At 42.0% G+C, this 23,952-nt stretch overlaps 3 pseudogenes; all 3 read right to left on the bottom strand.

Annotated features, from left to right (window-relative positions):
- Positions 1-15,152: 15,152 nt before the first annotated feature.
- Positions 15,153-16,276, bottom strand: LOC102843509 (annotated as a pseudogene).
- A 253-nt stretch (positions 16,277-16,529) lies between these two features.
- Positions 16,530-16,859, bottom strand: LOC102843099 (annotated as a pseudogene).
- A 5,724-nt stretch (positions 16,860-22,583) lies between these two features.
- On the bottom strand, positions 22,584-23,678 carry LOC102877364 (annotated as a pseudogene).
- Positions 23,679-23,952: the final 274 nt, after the last annotated feature.

Below are 23,952 nucleotides of genomic sequence, written 5' to 3'. Positions count from 1 at the left end.
ATATTTCAGCTAACAGATGCTGCCATGGATGTGCTCACCAAGTTGTGCCAAGAAATCTGGAGAACAACCACTTGGTCAACTGACTGGAAGAGGTCAATATTTGTTCCCATCCCAAAGAAGGGCGACCCAACTGAGTGTGGAAACTACAGAACAATATCATTGATTTCACACGCAAGCAAGATTCTACTGAAGATTATCTAAAAACGACTGGAACAGTAGTACATCAGCAGAGAACTGCCAGAAGTCCAGGCTGGGTTTAGAAGGGGTTGTGGTACTAGGGATATTGTAGCTGATGTTAGATGGTTTTTACTTAGATTTGCTTAAAAACAATTGAGGAAAATTTACATTGTAATTGGCCTTCAGATGCAAATACTGAAACCAAATGATTATGGTACCAAAAAATGTCTCACCTTACAAAAATAATGTCTATAACAACAAGGCTAAAGGGAGCTCTGGTAGCCTAGTGTTAAAAAGGTGACCTGCAACCTCAAAGGCACACTGAGTTCACCAGTTGCTCCATGGGAAGAGGATGGGCAATCTCCTGTACAACTTACTGGATCTGAAAACCCACTAGAGGGTCTGCTATGGGTCAGTTCTGACTTGGCACACAACAATAAAGCAAAAGAAAACCAAAACTCCAACAATATAGGACCTACTGAGGAATAAAACTTAGATTCTAGATGGGATTTTTATTGGCAATCAAAGAGTGATGAAGGAGACAAGATCCAGCACAGAATCTCCTTCAAATGAGACTCAGCAAGATTTCTCAGTCTGATCACACCAAACTACAGATTTTACTCCAACTCACATTGACCTTTTTGGACTATCACACAGGGTTTCCCAGATTGTGGTCTTTAGAGAAGCAGACTGCCACGTTTCTCCCACAAAGTGGCTGGTGGGTTTCCAATGGCAGACCTTTCAGTTAGCAGCCAAGCGCTTAACCACTGCACTACCAGGAACTCTCTCCCAAGCCTACAGAGCACCAACATGTGCACATGGTCTCAGAGAGTTCTAATGACCAGCAGAACCAGAAAAATTCTGAGAATTGCCAAATCCACAGCTGCTTTTAGTTAACCGCATGAAATAAATTTACCTCTTGTCTAGACTCTAGGCATAAGGAAAACCCTAAAATCTCATTAAATACCTTAGTAGGGAGCTCTTTTCAAGTGTCTTACCCATTACAGCCAACTTTCTTCAGTAGATTCAACTATCACTTTTTTAAAAAGGCAAAAATTAAAGACAGACTTATTGGAAAGTTAAATCCCAAAGGAATAGACCTCCCTCCTTGAAAGAAAATACAGAGAGGCCTCAAACTATCCCTTTTAGAGACTGAGTCTCCACCTTAAGAAAAGTGGTTTTTTATTTTTCCTATTTGGGCTGTAGGAAGGAAAAGGTTAAGTTTATTATGTTTTTTGTTGTTTTCAATAAGGTACTTTCTCCAATTCACTGAATATACTTCTCTCTTTTTTACTTGCACATAAAATCTTTTGACTGGGAAACACTAGAGAAGCCATCACATAAGCAAGCATCTTTACACACACACACAGACACACACACATACACATACACACACACACACACACACACACACACACACAATTTGTTGTTGTTATGTGCCGTCTAGTAGTTTGTGACTCATAGCAACCCTATGTACAACAGATCTGAACTCTGCTCTATCCTGATCCAACCCTGTCTCTGACACACCTACCCCCCCTTACCCCAGTCACTGAATCAATCCATCTTGTTGAGGTCTTCCTCTCTTGCACTGTCCCACCGCCCTCCCAAGCATGACATCCCTCTCCAAGGACTGGTCCCTCCTTGCAACATGTCCAAAGTATGTCAGATAAAGCTCCAGAATCCATGCCTCTAAGGAGCAGCACGATTTCACTCTCTCCAGGTTGAACTTGTTTGTTCTCCTAGCAGTCCATGGTATATTCAATACTCTTCTCTAGCACCACAGCTCAAAGGCATCAATTCTTCTATTATCCCTAATCACTGTACAGTTTTCTGACACATAGCAAGTAGTTGTGAAGACTATGGCCTTGATCAGGCACACCTTAGTCTCCAGATTGATATTGTTGCTCTTCAGTACTCTGGAGCGGTCCCTGACAACACTTTCCTGATACATACACTAAAAGAAATGAAACAAGCTCTGTTTCATTAAGAAGGATATACTGCATGCACACCCATGTTTATCATGGCTTTGTTCATGATAGCAAAGAGTTGGAAACAATCTAAGTGCCCATCAACAAATGAATGGATAGAGAAGCTCTGGTATATTCACACAATGGAATACTATGCTGCATTGAGAAACAAGGAACCCATGCAATATTATTCAAAATGGGTGACCCTGGAGGACATTATGCTGAGTGAAATATCTCAGTCACAAAGGGACAAATACTGCACAGTGCCATTGTTGTAAAATGGGACTGACATCGGTGTTGGGGGGAGACTGAAAAAGATGGGATAAATAATGTATACTGCATTGAAACAGATGAGGGAGAAAATTGTTTAAAAGGGATATGTGATTAATATGTGATATTATTGATTATCATATTAACATATGATGATAATATGTGATATTATTGTCATGACAGGAGTCCAGAATGAAGGCTGCATAGTGGAGTGGAATTTTTCTTTTACTTTTCAGAGAGGGTAGTGTACTAGGGGGGAGGCTTGGGAGGGGAGAAAAGTGTAATAATGAATGAATTGAAATCCAAAGTCTCTGTAAATTTTCATTAAAATTAATAAAAAATTATTTAAAAAAGGATATATTGCTTAAATAATCATCAAATATTTGGCTTAAATAATCTAAAGGTCCTTATTTTAGGGAGCTCTGGTGGCACAGTCCATAGGGAATTGTGCTGATACCCAACAGTGGGGTCTCTCCAGCAGTGGCTCTTAGAAAGATGGGCAATCTCCTCCTGTTCATTGCACAGCCTCTGAAAGCCAACTGGAGGGTCTGCTATGAGTTGGTTCTTACTAAATGTCAATGAGTTTTAAACGGAATCCTTGAATGAGTGAACCTCCGTCTTTTACTGTGCTATATTAAAAGATGACTTATTCTGGGTGTCTATGATAGATCCTAGTTACTTGATGTTTTCTCAAATGGCGTCTAGAACACAAAGCTTGTCTTCATTACTGTGCATCTTTAGCCTTTTACTAAGTGATAAATATTGTGGAGAAATAAGGAGGAAAAAGAATTCTCACCCAGGGAGACATATAATCCAGGAGGTAAGATGAATGCCAAAACAACTAATTGCAAGGCAATGTAGAAATATATAAATGCTGGGTCAACCCAACAGCTGGGAAGAGCTGCAACTTTAAAAGTTCATTCCAGGGGAGCTCTGGTGGCCTAGTGGCAAGAAACTGTACTGCAATCCCAGAGGAACACGGTTCGAATCCACCAGATGCTCTGCCGGAGAAGGAGGCGCAATATCCTCCTGTACCAGTCAGATCTGATTTGACGGTACACGCACACAAAATAATAATAAAAAAAAAATAAAAAAGTTCATTCCTTAGATGGTAAAAGTTGAAAATAACCTCATTAAAATAGTTTCTCTTATGCATTCAAATTAGTAAATACTGAGTATCCATTGCATATTTGGCTCTTCAGAGACAAACTTCGTAACTACTCTCTTGGAGTTTCTTGTGTTTAAACTCAAAGGAATCTCTCCTCAAGGCATGTGTTGGTAGCATTATTTTTTTTTCTGGTCAGAATTCCTGCTTAATAACAAAGAAGCCATCACATTTAGAACTCATGGAGATCACAGAATGTTTTAATTCAATTAATAATGCTACAACTGGGGGAAACCAAGACTTAGGGAAAGAGAAGAATTTCCCTAAGGACACACAACTAATTAGCTATTTTTATATAATGTAGCTTGCAAGGGTATTAAGTCTGTTTTGAAGGCCAGTCATGACAGTATCACTTGAAGGACACAAAAGAATAGCATTTTCTCAGCTCAAACTATAGAATCAAGACAGAGGGCAGTTGATCTGCAGCTGGTTCTGCAGTCAATCCCCCCAATTCAAATAGAAAAAACTTTCTGTACTAGGTTATTACTGATGACTGTGATTTCCTGGTGGTGCAATGCCTTACTTGTTGAACTGCTAATCAAAAGGTCAGCAGTTGAATCCAGTCTATGGGAAAAGAGGGCGGGGAGCTGATACCTTCCATGAGGATTTACAGCTGTAGAAAACAGATGGTGATTAGCTATGGGTCAGAAGCAACTGCAAGGCAGTAGTTTTAAAATTTTTATGGTGTGTCATCACCTTGAGAATGCACTATTATTTCCAAAACACATTTAGAGTTATTCACATTGTGAACTTTGTGCAGGCAAGGATACTGTCTGTATTCCATCATCTTGTAATAACCACAATCTACAAAGTACCTAAAATTGGTTAAATGCTTGTCAACTGAAGCAGTACATTCAATCTTCTCATCCTTGCTACATTCATTTTCAAACCATTATATTGTCTGCCTTTAACATCCTTTTTCTCGACCATAATTTATACTAAAGGGCACAGGGGGAAAAATAGAAATCAAACCCCTTGATGATGATATAACCGTATTAATATGTGAAATAGGAAAACAAGCAGAAAACCCAGTACGTAATTCTGATGACTGTAAACACAACTGAAAAAAAAAGTTGGGGAAAAGAAGTGAACTATTAACCTGATGGAAGTTCTGGGTCTTAAAAAGGATTCCTAGTTGACACTAGGCTTGAGGCAAACCCTCTGCACTGGGTCCGTGGTGGCTAAAGCCTGGCACCAGAGGATTCTGGATAGGGTCACTAGTTCCTGATGGGGAAACTGCCCCAGAACGGCACCTAGGCCCTACCCTAAGCTCTTAACACCCCCACCCCCAATCCACAAGTCCCCCAGGGGCTCCCTCAGTTGTTTGCCTCTCCTCAACCCTGCGTTTCGACCTCCATGTTGCCAGTTCCCAGCGAGTCTCATTCCCCAAACCTCTGCTTTCAGCCTCCGTTTTTGCCGGTTCTCCACAGTCAGCCGTTGCCCGCTCCGCCTCGCACCTCGCCAGCTGCCGTCGCCTACTGCCACCAGTGCAGCAACTCCCGGCCGCGCCGGCCTCGCTCCAGCACCAATTCCCCGCCCCCGCACCCCGCCTGCACCAATCAACGCCCAACTCACAGTCCAACCAATCGCCTTCCCCACCACAACCAGTCTTTTCGCCAGCTGCCCTAAGCGACGTAGTTGCTGCATACTGATACCCAATTAGAGGAACGGAGTTCCTGGAGGCTCACCATCTCAGCCAATAGGATTCAAGAAAGTGGGCGTGGTTAATTTGGGTGGCACCTGCTGAGAATAAAACAGCCAATTCTAGCCTGCACGAAGTAATCGCAGTCCAGCTCTACGCCAATGACCGAAAAGATCTCCACCTCCTAAACCCTGGGCGCTTGGGAGGAATCTGCTTTCCTGAGTTTGGGAAGAAGGTGTGAGGGGACTCAATCTCTCACGTGTGTCATTGTTCACAGAAAATCATTGCCTTTCTCCAACGCTAGTGCCACGCTACAACCAGTGGGCACTGTCACAGCAGTCTCCTGTGAAATGATGCTCCACCACTTGTTTCCTCTAAGAATCTTTAGCCTCGATTGGTTTCTACGTGTTATGACGGACTCCGGAGACGTAGGAGACTTGCTTTTCAGAAAACATTCCCTGGGTTTTGTAGACGGAGAGAAGGCCAAGAGAAAGTGACTGCAAAGAAAGAAGTTTCACTCTTCCATTACTCTGACAAGGAATAAATAGCAGGAGAGATGAAGATAAGACGCTGGAGGGAATTGGGTCTGACAGCAGGCGCTAAGGTACGATCCAGGGGATTGTTTCTGTGGGGGCGAATAAAGGGGTAGGCTTTTGCAGGTGGCGGTTTGCTCTTCAAAGGTTGAATTCCAGATGTTTCTGTGGCGCGTTCTTGAAGCTGAGCGGTCGCCATGGAGCTGGTGGGAGAGTACGTGGGGCAGGATCGGCGGCGTTAGCAGCTTGCGGGACCTGACATAGCCGACTCTTTCCAAGGGCTGTTTGCCGGGAGTGGTTCATATGAGTGAGAGGGTGGCCGAGCTTCTGGGCCCTCTAGTTCAGCAGGGCGTTCGGGACGCTCAGGACCCAGTGGCTGCCGCTGCGAGTGGGGACTTGGACGGTGATCAAAATGTGCCAGAATTAGATAGTAGTGAAGATCATGGTACAACCTTGTGAGTCTACTAAAACCATTTTCAAAGGGTGATGATGAAGATGATGCAGAAAATGAAATAACATTGGCAGCAGAATTAACTCAGATGGACCATCTGCCAAACGACCAAAACCACTCTTTTAGCAATAACTTTTATGAAATTTTAACTCAAAGATTGCTACTGCCAGATACAGACACTTGAGGAATACCTGTGCTTTAATTCAGAAAAGCATTTGATTTTGTTTCCCATGGGACAGTTCTTTAAAACAAAAAAACCTTTTCTTTACAGCAAAAAAGAAATACAATGTTTTAAAAAGGAATCTGTATCTTGAGTAAGAAAGAAAAAATTCAAATCACGGAAATAAAATAGAGCCACTGATTTTATTTTATTTTTTTTCAAGATTGCATTCCAGCCCGCTCTGGTCCCTGGACGGTTAAGAACGGTTGAGCCTGGTTACTTTGCACCACCGGAGCCTCACGCGCCCATCCTGCGCTCGCCCCACCTGCACTCACACCCATTTGAAAGACTTTTGCACTAGTTTCTGCCACAGTGTCCATCACATAGTAGACATTCAATAAACATTTATTGAATAAAAGTCAGTTATATACTATCGAGTCAGAACCAACTCATAAAATGATCCATAACATGATCAGGGGGGTTTTCAGAGACCCTACATTTTATAGGAGATTACCCATCTTTCTTCCCACAGAGTAGCTGATGGATTCGAACCACTTACTTTTGGATTGGCAACGCAATTCTTTGCTTCTAAGCCACCAGAGCCCTAGTGTTTCCTTTCTAGTCATTAAAAAAAACTATGGATGCATTGTATAAGCTTCAAAAGAAAAGAAAAAAAAGTGTCAGTCTCTTTTTATTCCTTCAGCCACTGGTTCACTTTTACAGAGGCAATTTATTGCAATTTTTTTACAAGATATCTATAGTTAACAAATATATTTATGTATTTGTGTGTATATGTATTTACATACACATATTTAATTGATGTGGTACATTATATACTCTAGAAATCTTTTCATAGCAGTTCATATGTATTTGCTTCATAGTAATCATTACATAACATGCCTAAGGGTTACTTTAAGTTCATCAATTCTCTAATATTGTATTGATATTTGAGCATACTTCATTTTGCTTCTGTGTACCTGTGTTATAAATACTTAGGACTATAAATACAAAGTTAAAGAAGTTGTATGCATTTAAAAACAATGTGGACAGATACCCTTTTGCAAATTGCATTCCTCTCACAGAGAGGTTTCCAGTTGTCTTTTCTAACAGGATTGTTTGGAAATAACTGTAGTCAATTCTAACTCACAGTGACACTGTGGGACAGTAGAATGATCTGTTGTTTTTGTTATTGTTGCTATGTGCCATTGAGTTGAATATCACTCACAGTGACACTGTGATCAACAGACCTGAACCCTATCCTATCCTCATCATCTCTGGCATGCTTGAGCCCATTGCATCAACTCATCTGGTTGAAGATCTTCCTCTCTTTCAGACTCTCCGCCTTTCCAAGCATTATGTCCCTTTTCAAGGAATAACCTTTTCTAGCAATGTGGCCAAAGGGAGGCCATCTTTGCCTCTAAGGAGCACTGTCTGCATTTCTCTAAGACATATTTGTTTGTGCTTTTGGCAGTCCATGGGCTCTTCAGAACTGTGAATCTAACACCTCAAAGGCATCAGTTCTTCTGTCACTGTTATTCATTGTCCAAATCTCAGGTACTCACCAAGTGATTGAAAATACAGACCACAGCCTGAATCAGGCACCTGGGTCTGCAAACTGTCATCAGTATTCCTCAGTAATTTAGCGAGGTCCCTGACTGTAGATTTATTGCACAATGCACTTGGTGTGAGCAGTATGAGTGTGGATTGTGATCCAAATAAGATGAAACAGTTGACAATTTCAATCTTTTCTCTACCTATCATTATGTTCATAGGGTTTTCAAAGGCCTTTTTTTTTAGGAAGTATATGGTCCATACTGCTTTCTAGTCTGTCTTAATCAGAGAGCTCTACCAAAACCTATCCAGTGTAGGTAACACTTAATGGCATTTGACACACCAGTGGCACATCAGTATCACAGCAATCCCAGGTTATCTCAGTACAACAAACTGACAGACAAGTATTGTACCACTTAGAACAATGTTCTTCCCAAACACAATAGTAGGCCTGAGGGTCACAGGCCCAAGGTCACTGACTTTTAAATACAAAGGCCTGCCTACCAATTGCTGATTGCTTAAACAAGAGGCTTACAGCCCACAGCCCACAAAATCAGAAATACTCAATCAGTTTACACTTTATTATTAACAAAATTTTTTTACATGCCAAAACAGTTTACACTCAGCTTTCAAGTAGATCAAAACCACTTACTTTCCAGAATCCAACTGGGCAAAGTTGGAGATACACCCTCAGGGAGGACCTAACCAGGTTTTAAAATTTTTTCCTTTTCCAACTGACTTTTAAATACAAAGGCCCATCTGAGAAGCTGAATTCTATGAAGAGGAGTGTGGCATCAGGACTGGAGGGAGACTCCTCAGTAATCTGTGTTATGCAGATGACACAACCTTGCTTGCTGAAATTGAGAAGGACTTGAAGCACTTGTTGCAGAAGATCAAGAAGCCTTTGGTATGGCTTGATCTCAATGTCAAGAAAACAAAGATTCTTATCCCTGGACCAATAGGCAACATCATGACGGATAGAGAGGAGAATGAAACTGTCAACAGCTTCATCTTGTTTGAATCCACAGTTAACACCCTTGGTACCAGTAGTTAGGAAATAAGGAGCTACCTTCCACTGGGAAATTTGGCAGTTAGGGACCTCTAATGAGGGATAATGATGTTAGTTTGAGGACTAAAGTGCATCCAATTCAGGCCGTAGACTTTCTGATGACTTGCTATGCATCTGAGAGCTGGACAATTAATAAAGATGACAGAAAAAGAATTGATGTCTTTGAGCTATGGTGTTGGAGAAGAGCATTGAACATCCATGAATGGCCGGGAGAACAAATGGATAGATCTTGGAAAGGGTATAGCCTGAATACTCTTCGGAGGCAAGAATGATGAGGCTTCATCTCACATACTTTGAGCATGTCGTTAGAAGGGGCTATTCCTTGGAGAAGGACATGATGCTGGGAAGGGTGGAGGGTCAGCGAAGGAGAGGAAGCCACTCAACCAGGGGGATTGACATGGTGACTGCTGCAGTGGGTTCTTGTGCATCAGGATGTGTGAAAATGATGCAGAATAAAAACAGGGTTCAGTCTTTTGTTCGTAGGGTTGCTATGAGTCATACTCGGCTTGATGGCATCTAACAACAACAATCATTATGTTGCCTATTGGTTCAGTGGTGAGAATTTTGGATTTTTTTGATGTTAAGATGTATGTAATCCATATTAAAGTCTTTGATCTTCTACAAGTGTTTCCAGTGCTCCTCACCTTTCAGCAAGCAAGGTTGTATCTGCATAAAATAGGTTGTTGATGAGTCTTCCTCTGATCCAGACAGCACATTCTTTTTTATAGAGTCCAGCTACTCAAATGATTTGGTTAGTATACTGTATGGAGAAAGGATGCAACACTGACCCGCATCTTTCATAATTTTAAACGATGCAGGGTTCCCTTGCTCTGTTTGAACAACATCTTCTTGATCTATATATAGGTTTTGTATGAGTGAGCGTAATGAAGTGTTCTAGGTTCCCATTCTTCCCAATGTTAGCAGTAATTTTTGTTATTGTCCACACAGAACTATCCTATAGTATTTCCAAATGCAGAAAATACTGAAGTTGTTAAGGATTTTTGTTTTACATTCGACACCCACGGACACAGCAGTCAAGACATCAAACCTGTATTGCAACAGCAAATATCTATTGTGAAAGTGTTAAAGAGAAAGGTAGTCACTTTGAGGACAAGATACACCTGGCCCAAGCCATGTATCTTCAGTCTTCTCATATGTATGTAAAAGTTGGACAATAGATAAAGAAGACCAAAGAACATGCCTTTGAATTTTAGTGTTGGTAAAAAATATTGGATATATGATGGACTGCTAAAAGAACAACCTCTGTCTTGGATGAAGTACTACTGTCAGAATACTCCTTAGAAGTGAGAATATATGTCAGAGGCAATTCACAACACCCAACCATCTTCTAGAGAAGCAGACTGCCACATTTTTCTCTCTTGGAGTGGGTTGTGGGTTCAAACCCTCGATTATTGAGTGTTTAACCCGATAAACCACCAAGGTTCCTATATGGTAGTCAAAATATTTCCAAATTACCTTTTACAGAAGTTTTGATCAATTTTTTTCTTCTGTCAGCAATATATGAAAGAACAGTATATTATTGTACTTTAAATTTTTTTACAGTTTGATGGTAAATCAGATCTCTTTGTAATTTAGCTTTCTTTTATTTTAAATAAGGTTGAACATTTTAATTTTTAGTGTTTATGTGGCAATTCTATTTTCTTTTCCTGTAAGTTGGTCCTATTTTATTGGCAAAGTCTTATATTTGCTTCTTATTCATGTATATGATAAATGTTGTATACACAACAACAACATATAAAATATTTTCCCAATTTATCATATCTTTAAAATAATTCTTTAGTTTTTATGTAGCTGAATTTATCAACATTTTCTTTGACAACTTCTGTATCATATCATGTTTATCAATGTATACTATCAAGTTGGAACAGACCCATAGCTGACCCGCCAGTAAGTTTTCACAGGCAGTTAATCACATAGGAGGGAATTGCTCATCCTTCGACCACAGAGCAGCTGTGGATTGGAATCGTGTCTCTTTGGGATTGCAGCCCAGCTTCTTACCTCTAGGCCACCAGAGCTCCCCGAGAACATGTTTAGAAAGATTGTTTCTAAGATTATGAAAAAGTTCTGTTTTTTTGAAATACTTTTATATATCTTTTTTTATATATAAATAAGTAAGTCCTTGGACATTAATATGTAAACTGGAGATCCACCTTTGTTTTGTTTTGCTCAACCCTACATATTGAAAAGGGAGCTCTAGTGGCCTGTTGATAAGGAGTTGTGCTGCCAACTCAAAGACATATATTTCAAAATCCAGAGGCTGCTCCTCGAGAGAATGATAGGCAGTCTCCTCCCATGCGATTTTAAACCTCTGAAAACCCACTGGAAGCTTATTATGAATCACTTCTGAGTTGACAACACATAACATCAGCAACAATATATTAATATCATAATAACCCCCATTGTCACATGTTATTTTATCTGTTTTTAGCTTTTTAAATTTTGTCCCAGTGAATTAATCTATTCCTGGTTTATTACCATGCTGTTTTTATTTATTTTTGTGATTACATTTATTGGAGGGATTAGATAAAAATGAGAATGCTACTTAGCTTAAGAATTTGTGAGTTCTCAAACCGTGAAAAAAAAAAAAAAAAAAAAAAAAGAATTTGTGAGTTATCTGCAAATGAACTCATTTCAGGAGTGGAAGAATCTTTGCTCATTTCACAGGGGTCAGATTTTCCACAGTTAACCAAAGAATACCAGAATTTGCACAGTTTTCTCTTTTGAATAATTTCTATATTAAAGAGACAATTGTACAAAGTCTCTTTCTACACAGGGATACAATCCTTGGTTCAACCAGTTCTCAATGGAAGGGGCAACACAACACCATCTTCCTGAACAAAGAGAATAAAATATGTTTCTTCATTAATTTCCATATAGTTACGGTTCCTTCAACATCCCCCAATATCATATTTAAGTGATGGTTGTGTAAGCATGTAATCTTCCTCAAAGATCTTGATGGTTCCGCTTTTTCCCCTAACGGCGCTCCTCCAGGCGAAGCCTGCTGTGCTCCAGCCTCACCTCCGCTGTATTGGTTGTCTGTTGCTAGTCCATTTTGTCCACCACGTTTCAAGTCCTACTCGTACTTTTTAAGAAAATGGATGTATGTATTATACATACCGGAAACTATACATTTTCATAATTTTATCAATATGCAGCAAAGTTATTAATCTCTCTGATCCATTTTCTCTACTGTAAAATGGGAATAAAAATACTTGCTTTACTGAGTGTTTGTGAGGATGAATTGAGATAGTTGATAAAGGATAGGACCTCGTACAAAGTGGTGGTGTTCTGTGCTCTTGACTATGACTCATAGCGACCCTGTGAACAACGGAGTTGAATCTTGCTTTAGCCTCTGCCATCTTCACTATCTCTGATACACTTGAGCTCATTCATTATTACAGCCACTATGACAATCCATTTATGCAGATGATGCAACCTTGCTCGCGAAACTGAAGATGACCGTAAGTGCTTGCTGTTGAAGGTCAAGGACTGTAGTCTTCAATATGGATCGAAGCTCCACAACAAGAAAACAAAGATTCTCACCACTGGGCCAATTAGCAGCACCGTGATAGATGGAGAAGAGATTGAAGTTTTTAACAATTACAGCTTGCTTGGCTTCACAATCAATACTTTTGGCATTGGCAGTCAGGAAATCAAAAGATGAATTGCATTGGGAAAATCTACTGTCAGAGACCTCTCCAGAGTACTGAGAAGAAATGATGTCAGACTAGAGACTAAGGTGTGCCTGATCCAGGCCATGGTCTTTGCAGTTACTTGCTATGCATCAGAGAGCTGGACAATGACTAAAGATAACAGAAGAAGAATTGATGCGTTTGATTTGTGGTTCTGGAGAATAGTCTTGAACATACAATGGACTACCAAGAAAACAAATAAGTCTGTGTTGGAGAGGGTGAAACCAAATTTCTCCTTGGAGGGTAGGATTTTGAAACTCCATTTTATAAATTTTGGGCACATGACCAAGAGGGAGGGGCCAGTCCCTGGAGAAAGGACATCATGCTTGGAAGGGTGGAGGGATAGCACAGAAGAGGAACACCACAGATGAAATGGATTGATACAGTAAGTGGGGCAATGTGGGTAGGTGTGTTGAAGTCAGGAGACTGGCTCAGGACAGGGCAGGTTTCAGAGCTGCTATACATAGGGTCACTATGGGTCACAGGTGACTTGACAGCACATAACAACAACAAAAACATAGCTAACAACCAGATTAAGAAAAGAGAAATTACTAGCACCCCAGAAGCCACCTTGATGTCCCCCTGCCAGTCATTGCTCTCCTCCAGGATGACTCCTAATGGTATAGATTAGTTTGTCCAGCTTTGATTTTATTTTTAGCATAAAGAGAATCCTCACAGTATGTACTCTATTATATACATACTTTTTTGTGTGCCCAACATTATTTTTGCAAGTTTCAGTCATATAATTGTCTGTACTTGTAGTTAATTCATTGCATCACTATGTAGTATTCTATTGTGGAGACTGTGAGTGCTGAATATCCTATGGACTGCCAAAACATTAACAGAGAAGTCTTAGAGAAGGTGCAGCCTTGAAGCCAAGGATGGGCCTCATTTCACATACTTTGGACATGTTGCTGTTGTTGTTATAATGTGCCATCAAGTCACCTGTGACTCATAGCAACCCTATGTACAATAGCTCTGAACCCTGCTCTATCCAGAACCAACATTATTGTCTCTGACACCCCTACCCCATTACTCCAGTCACTGAGTCAATCCATCTCATTGAGGGTCTTCCTCTCCTGTGCTATCCCTCTAACCTCCCAAGCATGACGTCCCTCTCTAAGGACTGGTCCCTCCTTGCCACATGCCCAAACTGTGTCAGATAGAGCTTCAGAATCTCTGCCTCCAAGGAGCAGCCTGGTTTCACCCTCTCAAGGACAAACGTGTTTGTTATCTTAGCAGTCCATGGTATATTCAACACTCTTTTCTCCAGCACCACAGCTCAAAGACACCAATTCTCCTTCTATCATCCCTAGTCATTGTCCAGCTTTCTGATGCAGAACACGTAATTGTGAAGACCATGGCCTGGATCAGGTGCGCCTTACTCTTCAGACTAACATTATTGCTCTTCAGAACTCTGAAGAGGTCCCTGACAGCAGACAGTCCCAATGCAATTTGTCTTTTGATTTCCTGGCTACTGATACCAAGAGTGTTGATTGTGGAACCAAGCAAACTAAAGCTGTTAACAATCTCAATCTCTTTACCATCTATTATGGGCATATTGCTAGGAGAGGTTATTCTTTGGAGAGGAACATCATGCTTGGAAAGGCAGAGGAATAGCAAAAGAGAGGAAGACCCTCACCCAAGTAAAGTTATACAGGAACTGCAGTAATGGGCTTGAGTGTGTCAGAGTTTGTGAGGATGGCACAGGACAGGACAGGGTTTAGATCGGTTGTTCATAGCATTGCTATGAGTCGTACTTGACTCGATGGCACCTAACAACAACAGCATGCCACAATTTACTTTTTTTTTGTGGGTTGACATAGGGGCTTTAATAATGAGCAAGATGAAGATTATGAGGATGGTATAGGATAGAGCAAGGTTTGGATCTGTTGTTCAGAGTCGTTAGAAGTTCAAGACACTTAAGAACAGAGCAATAAGGCCCCATCTCTGGATCCCATGACATGTCTGTCAACATATTCTTTCTAACACCAAGAGCCTTCCTGACAGAGCAAGTTTTATAGAAATACAGTTCCTAACAATGGATTTTGCTCTTTAATTATTTTCCAATTATTGACCTAACCCATTTAGTTCTGTGATTTTTAGAAATCCTGAGGCAGGAAAGTTTCTCACTCATCCATAGCTTAAACGACCTATCAGTTTTTGTGCACTGATGAGTCAGAACCAACTCATAGCTTACCCTTCAGCAGCTTTCTGAAGCAGTTGATCACATGGGAGAAAAGGCCCATCCTTTTACCACGGGGTATTTACTGGGTGGATTAAAATCATGTGCCTTTGGCTTCTGAGACTATTCTTCTTCATTACAATCTCTGACTCTATTGTCATCAAGATCCCACCTGGCTTTTCTAGAATTTGGGTCCCATCAGTTAATGGAGTCATCAATGCCAACTTTGTTCTTCATTACAGAACAGTTCATAGCCCAAACTGTCTTCATCATGCTCCAAGGTGTCCTGCTTCATCATCTCTTGTTTTACTGGGCATCTCTAAACCCAAGCGGTGTAAGGACTGCACAAAGAAGTGAGGAAGCTTGCAGACCAAGTTGAGGTCCTCCTTTCTGGACCCCAAGGCAGGCAGGATGAATTGCCGGGCATGCAGGTGAAGAGGGATATGTCGGGCTTTCGACTGTTTTAGCCCCAGCTTATTTAGGATGCTGAGACAATTTCTGGGGGGGCTAATCTATTCCAGTCTGAGTACTTGTGGTCACCAAGGACTGGACAATCTAAATCAAAAGACAGGTGAACTCGAAGCTGATGTTTTACTCCAGTAACAGGAAGGAGTTCCAATAGTGCAGAGGAGAAATTACTGCTTAGCACCTGGTACTGAGTCAGAGCAACAAGTGCATTCCGAGTGACATGCATTTTCACGATTTTCCCATTGTCCATGAGGTAGCGTGGGGACAGCGTCATCTACCTTGTAGTGGTGCTGCTGCCCTTGCACCTCCTTCTCCAGGATGGGAATGTCAACAACTCCTGCTGAATGCACAGGGACACGCACAGTGATAGCCCAATACTTCTTGACCACCTGCTGGATTTGGAACAGCTCGTGGACTTGATGTGCTACTTCTTTCTCCCAAGCCAACACCATTACACCCATAGTCTTCTTGTCCAGCTGGTGACAGATATAGGGGCTCTGCCTTCTGGCCATGCAGCATCTTTGCCAAGATGGGCAGTACATCACTTATACAGAGCTGAACACCAGGGCCACCATGCACAGGTACACAGTAGGGCTTGTTGACAATCACCAGGTCCTCGTCCTGGTGAAGAATCCCTCGGCGCAGGGCCTTAGCAAGCACGTTGGGATGGACTTGCAGCTGTCGTGTGAACCACACCAGCTCGCTCACCCTCCGCTGAACAGGGTTTGTAGACACCTGAGATTTTCTTTTCAACTTATCACAGAGGACTACCTGCAATAAAGTGTGGGTGACAATGTAGGAAGAGAACGACCATATTTCTGCATTAAACTCGGTCCTTTATCGAGTGAATTGAGAAAAGGATGTGTCCACCTTCTTGCCTTCTGCCTTTTTTCCACCACATGTCCACACTCACAAGCTCCTCCATCCCCACCGGAAAAAACATCCACAATTTACTTGTAAGTTCTACTATTAATACTCTATATTTTTCAATTACTGAAAGGAGAATTGTTATATTTATGTTGTTAAATCTCCCCTATAAATTTGTTGAAATCCTTGATATTCCCTTTTTGTTGAACAGAATTTATATGTTTCTTTTTGTTCACACATTATCTATTTTATTGATATTAGTCTCCTCACCCATGTTCCATGAATAGTAAATGAAGTATAATCAGATGCGTTCAAACATCATAGCCAATGATGCCATGCTTGCCTATGATCTCGCTGATATAAAACCACATCCACACCTCAGTGGCCACCAAACTATTCAGCAGAGCGTCCTTAACTGTGAGCTGTTTGAAGTGACCATTTTGAGCACTATTGACTTTCTTCCCCAGGCTTTGAATTGCTGTAGTGATCTCAGCAGGGGCTGGAGGAGCCAGCTCCCCCTTGGTGTAGTGCCAAAATGCAGCCAGTCGAGGCTTTTTGAGTAAGTCAGCAGCAGCATTTACCATTGCTGGCGCCTTCTCCAACAAGTTATGGACAATTTGGTTATGGACAATTTGGGCCATGGTTCTAGGACCCCAAGCCTGACATCCCTGAATATATATATTTCTTGTTAAGATTATTCCTCGTATTTCAGAGCCTTGGTACATATTAGAGCCATTTTTACTTGTGAAAATGTAAAACAGTAGTTCAGATCCAAAGAAGAATGTCCAATGTTGCTATGAAAAGCCCAGACCATTGGTGAGCTCTGGTGGCCTAGTGGCAAGAAGCTGTACTGCAACCCCAGGAGTGCGTAGGTTGAATCCACCAGGTGTTTTACTGGAGAGGGAGGAACAATCTCCTCCTGTACCAGTCAGATCTGATTTGACAGTACACATACACACACACATACACAAATAAAAAGAATAAAAAAAAAAGTCCAGGCCTGTTCTCTGGGCCCTTATTTTCCTGTTCCACTTTTACAGACAAACTGCTTACAGAGACAATTGATTTGGCATTTTAAGTGGGTGCTCCACAGCATTCGAGCCCACCTGGTTAAAATCTGTGTCAGCCCTAATATATAGTGTAAACTCTGTTGTTTAAGGTCAATTGTAAATTATATTCTGATTTTATATTTTTTTTTACTGCAAGGGAAGCCAGCACCCCTAATCTCTGTATTATTGAAGGGCCAGCTGTGGTGTGCTTTCTCACAGGGTCCACCCCACCACCCGCTCTTACTGGTGCTAATGATGACTTCCTGCTGTAGTAGAGCTTTTTCTCCTCTCTGCTAATGGACTCTGAGGAACAAAGGTAGCCTAAACACTCAGCTTTTTCCCCTCCTGCCACTTAACATTTCTCACAGCAGAGATTCTTGACTTGCATTCCATGGAGCCTTTAATGGGTTCCGAATGACTGTGGGCAATGTTAAAAGTTTTTGTTCATATTTTACACAGGATTCTTGCAGGGAGAGCTCAGAGCTTAGCCCAAAGATTCAGGAGGAGCATATGACTCAGAAAAGTTGAGAATCCTTACCTTCCCCAGTTGATCTCAAATCCAGCACCACGCACCCACCCCTTGCAGAGTTGATTCTAATTTGTAGCTACCTCTAGAGGGTTTCTGAGGCTGTAGACCTTTGCAGAAGAAGATTGCCTTTGTTTCTCCTGCAGAGTCGGTGATGGATTAGAACTGCTGACCTTTTCTTTACATAACTATGCCACTAGGCCTCCTTAGGAATTCAGTGCAGCAAAAGAAAAGAAGTCAGAAATAAGAGAAAGAATGTGTCAGGGACCAAAATTGAGAGGAATTTGATGGTACCAGTGGATCTTGGGGTCCAGAATTCTCTCACTTTGGGTGAGACCATTTTAAAGAGGAAGAAAAGCATGAGGGAGGGGTAGGTTGTGTGTCAGACAGGTGGAGCAGAAGGTGGGCAGTCAAACCCCACTCAAATATCTAAAACAGATTGTTGTACTGTATTGGAAATCCCCAGGCAGCCTCTCTAACCTAATGTCATTAAGGCCAGACCCCAAGATACCGGCTGCCATCACCCTCCACTGAGTTTCTGAGTCTGTAAGTCTTTATGGGAGGAGACTGCTTATCTTTTTTCTGAGAAGCAGCTGGTGGATTCAAACTACTGACCTTTTGGTTAGCAGCATAATATGTACAGCACAATGTCAGCAGAGCTCCTTAGAACCCAGAGTAGGGACTAATAGTCTTAGTTTTTAAACATGAAAGTTTTATTTTTTAATTTTTTATTTTATATTGGTTTGCTTATATAAAGTGCATATACATTGCGTTTCACACTATCCTTCATTCACATTGTGTTTCAAACAATCATTCCTATTCATTATATTTTATAGAATTAATGGATTTTCAACTATGCCCACCATTGCCCTGTCTTTCCAGATCCCCACCGGACCTTTCCAATTTCCTTTGCCCCCTCCTTCCATCCATCAAATTGTGTTACCTTACAATGTTCTACCCTCCCCATCCTCATCCCTCTGTTCCTACCACTCCCCTTTTTTATCATCATATATGTTTTACAATTATCTTTCTATTTCTACAGTAATGGTCTTATACAGTATTTGTCCTTATGAGACTGAGTTAGTTCACTCAGCGTAATGTCCTCCAGTCCCTCCCAAGTTGTTGTGTTTGTTGTTGTTGTTATTGTGATGTGCCTTTGAGTCGCCTGCGACCCATAGTGACCCTATGGACAGCAGCTCTGAAGCCTGTTCTGTCCTGAGCCAGTCTCACTAATTCTGACAGACCAACCTCTATCGCTCCAGTGACTGTATCAATCCATCTCATCAGTGATCGTCGTCTATGTTGTCCCTCCACCTTTCTGAGCAAGATGTGAGCATGATGTCCTTCAAGGATTGATCCCTCCTGGCCACATGCCCAATGTATGGGAGAGGAGCTTCAAAATCCTAGCCTCTAAGGAGAAACTTTGTTTCACCCTCTCCAAGATGGACCTATTTGTTTTCCTGTCAGTCCATGGTATGTAGGTTCAATACTCTTCTCCAGCACCATAATTTGAAGGCATCGAATCTTCTGTCATCCTTAGTCGTTGTCCAGCTCTCTGATGTTTAGCAAGAAATTGCTAAGACCATGGTCTGCATTAGGTGCACCTTAGTTTCTAGACTGACATCGTAGCTTCTTAGTACCCTGGAGAGGTCCCTGATAGCAGATTCTTCCAATGCAATTTGTCTTTCGATTTCCTGACTGCCAGCCAAGAGTGTTGATGTGGAGCCGAGCAAGCTGTAATTGTTAGTAACTTCAAGCTCTTCTCCATCTATCATGGTGCTGTCAGTTGGCCCAGTGGTGAGAATATTTGTGTTCTTGATGTTGAGCTTCTATCCATATTATATACTATAGTCCTTGACCTTCTGCAGCAAGCACTTCAGGTCCTCCTCAGTTTCAACAAGCAAGGTTGTGTCATTTGAATAATGTAGGTTGTTGATGAGTCTTCCTCCGATCCTGATGTCACATTTTTCCTCATAAAGCCCTGCTTCCTGAAAATTCTGCTCTGCATATAGATTGAAAAGGTATGGAAATAGGACACATCCCTGATGCATACCATTCCTGATTTTGAACCATACAGTGTTTCCCTGCTCTATTCTGTCTGAGGACTGCTTTCTAGTCCAAGTATAGGTTTTACGTGAGCACAATCAAGTGTATGGGATTCCCATTTTCCTCAAGGTTAGCCACAATTTATTGTTATCCACTAAGTCAAATGCATTTTCATAGTCAATGAAACACAGATAGACATTCCTCTAGTAGCTTTCTGCCAAAATCCATCTGACATTGGCAATAATGTCTCTAGTGCCACAACCTCTTCCAAACCCAGATTGTATTTCTGGTAGTTCTCAGTCAATGTACTTTTTCAGTTATTTCTGGATTCTCTTCAGCAGAATTTTGCTGCTGTGTGATATTAGTGATATTGTTCAATAATTTCCACACTCTATTGGGTTACCTTTTATTAGAATGGGAATAAATTTGGATCTCTTCCAGTCAGTTGGCCAGGTAGCTGTCCTTCAGATTTCTTGGCACAAACTGGTGAGCACATCCAGGTCAGCAACTGTTTATTGAAATATGTCAATTGGTATTCCATCAATTCCTGGGGCTCTTTATTTTTTGCCAAGTCCTTCAGAGCAGCCTGAACTTCCTCCTTCATCACCATTGCCTCTTGATCATATGTTGTTTCTTGAAATTTTTCTGTTGTCAGCCAATTCTTTTTGGTACAATGGCTCTGTACACTTCTTCTATCTTCTTTTAATGCTTCCTGAATCATTCAGTATTCTGCCATAGCATCCTTAAGCATTGCAATTTGAAATTTGAGAAGCTGAATTCTATGAAGAAGAATGTGGCCTCAGGATCAGAGGAAGACTTACCAACAACCTGCATTATGCATATAACATAACTTTCCTTGCTGAAAGTGAGGATGATTTGAAGTGTTTGCTGCAGAAGACCAAATACTGCAGCATTTTATATAGATGGATTACATCTCAATGTCAAGAAAACAAAAATTCTCACTACTAGACCAATGGGCAACATCATGATAAATGAAGAGAAGATTGAAACTGTCAACTTCATTTTGCTCAGATTCATAATCAACACCCTTGGTACCAACAGTCAGGAAATCAGGAGATATCTTACACTGAAAAATCTGCAGTCAAGGACCTCTCCAAACTAAGGAGGAGCAGCAGTTTATTTCAATTGGAGGACTAAGATGCATTTGAACCAAGCCATGGTCTTTTCAGTCACTTGCTATGCATCTGAGCGTGGGACAGTGAATAAGGGTGACAAAAGAAGTATCAATGGCACTGGAGAAAAGTGGACTGCCAAAAGAATAAACAAATACGTCTTGGAAGAGTACAGCCAAAGTGCCCCTTGGAGACAAAGATGATAAAGCTTCATCTCACATACATTGAGCATGTTGTTAGGAGAGGCTCTTCCTTGGAAAGAGACATCCATCGTACTTCAAAAGGTTGTTGAAAGAAGGGAAGACCTCAACCAGATGGGCCAACACAGTGCCTACTGCAATGGGCTCGAGTGTGCCAGAGGTGATGAGGATGGCCCAGGACAGGGCAGGCTTCAGATCTGTTGTTCACAGGGTCACTAAGGGTCATATTCAATGACACCTAACAACAGTAATACACAGGTTTAAATTCTTCCCTTCTCTCTCTGCACTGCCCTTCTCTGGGCAAAGCCGCCTTGAACTGCCCCATCGTGGGGCACCGTGTATCCCTGCGTGTGTGCACAGCCCACAGCGCTGGCACACACATGTCACTTACACTCCTGTCCCTAGTTGCATTCACATGCTCAACAGCCTGCACACTTGCAACTGAGCTAACAGCAGCCTTCCCAGACAGGCAGAAGGGACTAGCTTGCTGATGATTGGATAAGCTATGAGAGTGCTCAGCACAGTAAGCTCATGCCATTAAACATGCTTCTCTCCACTGAAATATTTGGGAAAGGCTGTGAAAAGAGCATATAGGATGGTAGTGCCTACCTTGAAAAGGACATCATGCTGGAAAGGTGGAAGGTAGGAAAAAGAGAGGAAGATCCTCAACAAGATGGATTGGCAGGGTCACTGATTGCCAGAAATGATGAGAATGACACAGGATAGGACTGGGTTCAGAGCTCTTGTTCATAGAGTCAGTATGAGTCATATTTGACTTGATGGCACCTAACAACAACAACCCTGCCCTTATAAAACAAAGAAAAAAATCTTCCCCCAAACTTGTTGCTATTAAATTGGTTGTGACTCAAGGTGATAGTTTACAGCAGAGAACTGTATAGCGTTTTCATGGCTATAAAAATGATTGAAAGTCTAGGGAGCTCTGGTGGCCTAGTGGTAAGAAGCTGCACTGCAATCCCAGAGGTATGCTGTTTGAATCCACCAGATTCTCTGCTGGAGAAAGAGGGACAATCTCCTCCTGTACCAGTCAGATCCCATTTGATGGTACACACACACACACACACAAATGATAATAAATTTTTTTTTAACTTGGTCAAGTCAGATTTTATTTCTTTATGCAGGGCACAAGACAAAATTAAAAGTGGGCAGATAAATTTCTTAGACACCTGAGACGCAAACAGGTAAGCCAAGCCCCCGCATAGATCACTGACCCATAAGTAGTTAGAGTTGACCTACATAAAGAGGACCATTAGTCAGACAGAGGAGGATGTTTCATTCACACACAGGGTTAGACCACCAGAGTCTTCTGTAGTGTAAGTGTGGGAGTCTTGCCTCTCCAGTTATGCGTTCTCTTTTGGTTTTGAGGACAGGTAATAAGAAGCTGTTAGAATCTTTAGCATTTACCTCTCAATTTCTCTAACACCTTCCTGAACGCAGCCATAACATCCTTATTTCTCAAGCTGTAGATCAGGGGGTTCTACTTGGGAGCAACCATGGCATAAAACAGGGCCACCATCTTCTCCTCTTCCTCTGAAGAGGCAGACCGTGGCCCCAGGTAGGTGAAGATCGTAGCCCTGAAGCACATGGAGACCACCGTGAGGTGGAAGGTGCAGGTCCCAAAGGCTTTGCGGCGTCCCTGTGTGGAGCGGATGCGAAGGATGACAGCCACTATCCGAGTGTAGGAAAACAGGACCAGGAAGCAGGGGAGCATGATGACCACAAAGCCGGAGATGGCCACCATGACCTTGTTGAAGGAGATGTCCACGCAGGATAGCCGCACCACGGCCAGAGTCTCACAGGTAAAGTGATTGATAATGTTGTGACACAGTGGAAGCCAGAAGGTGATGATGGCTTCCATCAGGGAGTTGGAGAAGCCAGCTGCCAGGCAGCCTGCGTCCAGCCCTAGGCACAGCCCTCCGTGCATGATGACAGTGTAATGCAGGGGGTGGCGCACGGCCATGTAGCGGTCATAGGCCTGGCGATGGGTGGGTCTGAGTTCTTCCTGCTGGGATCCATGGCCTATGACCGCTACGTGGCCGTGTGTAGCTGGAGCACACAGCGATGGAAAGGAATGGACTTGTGTGCTGAGAGGAAATGGACCAGCATCTGTGGGACAATGCTGTTTGCATAACAAAGGTCCACAAAGGACAGGACGCTCAGGAAGAAGTACATGGGGGTGTGGAGCCTGCTGTCCAGTCTGATGAGGAGGATGATGAGGACATTTCCCACAATCGTCACCAAGTACATGGCCAGAAACAGGACGAAGAGAGCCACCTGCGTGGCCCAGTCACTGGACAGTCCCAGCAAGAAGAACTCACTTATCCATGTCTGGTTTTGATCTTCCGCGGTCATGAGCTTCTGAAGACTTAACTAAAGAGGTGGGAATAACGAGTCATGGGGAGCCAGGATCGAAGGGTGGCTTGTCGGCTGTGTGGCTAGTTCCTGCAGAGTGTTCAAGCTCAATCAGCATCCGCACATGCTGGGCCATGCCCGTGTGTGAGGCCTGCAAATGATAATAAAATTTCTAAAAAAATTAAAAAAAGATTGAAAGTCCTGACAATCTACTTCTGTAAAGATTACAGGCAAGAAAATTCTGTGGAGCAGTTCTCTGTCACACACAGCATCATTATGAGTTGGGATCAACTGCAGGGAGAGATTTTTTTTAACTTTCCTGGAAGTAGATTGAAAGGCCTTTCTCCAATGGTGGTGCTGGGTGGACTTGAACTGTAATCCTTTGTTATAAATCACTCTCGCCTCTGAGG

This window comes from Elephantulus edwardii, unplaced genomic scaffold (assembly GCF_000299155.1).
Source record: "Elephantulus edwardii isolate Elephantulus edwardi_28Jun2011 unplaced genomic scaffold, EleEdw1.0 scaffold00273, whole genome shotgun sequence".
NCBI classification, from domain to species: Eukaryota; Metazoa; Chordata; class Mammalia; order Macroscelidea; family Macroscelididae; genus Elephantulus; species Elephantulus edwardii.
Note: the sequence above shows the minus strand (reverse complement) of the source record. Positions and strands in the feature narration are given on the sequence as shown.